At 59.6% G+C, this 2,794-nt stretch overlaps 1 pseudogene across 1 annotated transcript in view; it reads left to right on the forward strand.

The window, feature by feature from the left end:
* The window catches only part of LOC311115463 (V-type proton ATPase subunit S1-like), a 48,663-nt pseudogene extending 45,869 nt beyond the window's left edge, over positions 1–2,794 (forward strand). Inside the window, exons 7-8 of the transcript in view lie at positions 10–144; positions 2,548–2,794. The product of the transcript in view is annotated as a V-type proton ATPase subunit S1-like (transcript). The remainder of the gene's footprint in view (positions 1–9; positions 145–2,547) is intronic.

Raw genomic sequence — 2,794 nt, forward strand, 5'->3', positions numbered from 1 at the left:
TAACGGGAGCCGGAACGTGTTACGCACCGGCTGAGTACTCCTACCGCTGTCAGTCAGTCACTAACTTCAGATACCCCCTCCTGGTACCAACGCACCTCCAAAGACCCTGCTAACCAGTGGAGGGTCTCATTCACTGACTTCCAGGTAGGATGGAGTGTTTCTGTCTATCTGGGAACCAGACAGAACAATACAAACTGAAACACTTTATTTTCTACTGTCTCTCTCTCGTCTCTCTCTCTCTCTCTCTCTCTCTCCCCCTCTCTCTCTCTCTCCCCTTCTCTCTATCTCTCCCCCCCTCTCTCTCTCCCCCTCTCTCTATCTCTCTCCCCCTCTCTCTCTCCCCCTCTCTCTCTCTCCTCTCTCTCTCTCCTCTCTCTCTCTCTCTCTCTCTCCTCTCTCTCTCTCCCCTCTATCGCTCTCTCTTCCTCTCTCTCCCTCTCCCTTGCCCCCCTCTCTCTCCCCCTCTCTATCTCTCTCCCCCCTTCTTTCTCTCACCCTCTCCCCCTCTCTCTCTCTCTCTCTCGCCACCCTCTCTCTCTCGCCCCCCCTCTCTCTCCCTCTCTCTCCCCCTCTCTATCTCTCTTGCCCCCCCTCTCTCTCTCCTCTCTCTCCCCCTCTCTATCTCTCTCGCCCCCTCTCTCTCTCTCTCCCTCTCTCTCCCCCTCTCTCTCCCCCCTCTCTCTCCCCCTCTCTCTCTCTCCTCTCTCTCCCCCCTCTCTCTCCCCCTCTCTCTCCCCCTCTCTCTCTCTCCCTCTCTATCACTCTCTCTCCCCCTTCTCTCTCTCCCCCTTCTCTCTCTCCCCCTCTCTATCTCTCTCTCCCCCCTCTCTCTCACCCTCTATCTCTCTCTCACCCCCCTCTCTCCTCTCTCTCTCGCCCCTCTCTCTCCCCCCTCTCCTCTCTCTCCCTCTCGCCCCCCCTCTCTCTCCCCCTCTATCTCTCTCGCCCCCTCTCTATCTCTCTCGCCACCCTCTCTCGCCCCCCTCTCTCTCTCCCCCCCCTCTCTATCATCTCTCCCCCCCTCTCTATCTCTCTCCCCCCCTCTCTATCTCTCTCTCTCTCTCTCTCTCTCCCCCTCTCTCTCTCTCTCTCTCTCTCTCTCTCTCTCCCCTCTATCGCTCTCTCTTCTCTCTCTCTCCCTCTCCCTTGCCCCCCTCTCTCTCCCCCTCTCTATCTCTCTCCCCCTCTTTCTCTCACCCTCTCCCCCTCTCTCTCTCTCTCTCTCTCTCGCCACCCTCTCTCTCTCGCCCCCCTCTCTCTCCCTCTCTCTCCCCCTCTCTATCTCTCTCGCCCCCCCTCTCTCTCCTCTCTCTCCCCCTCTCTATCTCTCTCGCCCCCTCTCTCTCCTCTCCCCCTCTCTCTCCCCCTCTCTCTCTCTCTCTCTCTCCCTCTCTATCTCTCTCTCCCCCTTCTCTCTCTCCCCCTCTCTATCTCTCTCTCCCCCTCTCTCTCACCCTCTATCTCTCTCTCACCCCCCTCTCTCCTCTCTCTCTCGCCCCTCTCTCTCCCCCCCTCTCCTCTCTCTCCCTCTCGCCCCCCCTCTCTCCCTCTCTCTCTCCCCCTCTCTCTCTCGCCCCCTCTCTATCTCTCTCGCCACCCCTCTCTCGCCCCCCTCTCTCTCTCCCCCCCTCTCTCGCCCCCCTCTCTCTCTCCCCCCTCTCTATCTCTCGTCCCCCCCTCTCTATCTCTCTCCTGCTCTATCTCTCTCTCCCCCGCTCTATCTCCCTCCCCTCTCTCTCTCTCTCGCCCCCCTCTCTTTCGCCCCCCCTCTCTCCCCCCTCTCTATCTCTCTCGCCACCCCTCTCTCTCGCCCCCTCTCTCTATCTCTCTCTATCTCTCTCCCCCCCTCTCTATCTCTCTCCCCCCCTCTCTATCTCTCTCCTGCTCTATCTCTCTCTCCCCGCTCTATCTCTCTCCCCTCTCTCTCTCTCGCCCCCCTCTCTTTCGCCCCCCCTCTCCCCCCCCTCTCTATCTCTCCTCGCCACCTCTCTCTATCTCTCTCTATCTCTCTCTCCCCCCTCTCGATCTCTCTCTCCCCCGCTCTATCTCTCTCCCCTCTCTCTCCCCCGCTCTATCTCTCTCCCCTCTCTCTCGCCTCTCTCTCTCTCGCCTCTCTCTCTCTCGCCCCTCTCTCTCTCGCCCCCTCTCTCTCGCCCCTCTCTCTCTCTCTCGCCCCCTCTCCTCTCTCGCCCCTCTCTCTCCCCCTCTCTCTCCCCGCTCTCTCTCTCCCCTTCTCTATCTCTCTCTATCGCTCTCGCCCCTCTCTCTATCGCTCTCGCCCCTTTCTCTCTCTCTCGCCCCTCTCTCTCTCTCTCTCCCCCCTCTCTCTCTCCCCTTCTCTCTCTCCCCTTCTCTATCTCTCTCTATCGCTCTCGCCCCTCTCTCTATCGCTCTCGCCCCTTTCTCTCTCTCTCGCCCCCCTCTCTCTCTCTCGCCCCTCTCTCTTGCCCCCCCCCCCCCTCTCTCTCGCCCCACCTCTCTCGTCCCCCCTCTCTCTCGCCCCTTTCTCTCGCTCTCACCCCCCTCTTTCTTTTTCTCTCTCTCTAGATCCAGGGCTTCAACGTGGCAGGGGGAGAGTTCTCCTATGCCAGTGACTGTGCAGGGTTCTTCAGTCCTGGTATCTGGATGGGACTTCTCACCAGTCTACTGATGGTCCTGGTCCTAACCTACGGCCTCCATATGATCATGCAGCTACACACCATGGACCGCTTTGATGACCCCAAGGGACCTGCTATCTCCGTACCACAGACTGACTAACACACACCACAAGCAAGTAATGCCGCACACATAGACA

This window comes from Coregonus lavaretus, assembly GCF_964263955.1.
Source record: "Coregonus lavaretus genome assembly, contig: HAP1_SCAFFOLD_712, whole genome shotgun sequence".
NCBI lineage: Eukaryota > Metazoa > Chordata > Actinopteri > Salmoniformes > Salmonidae > Coregonus > Coregonus lavaretus.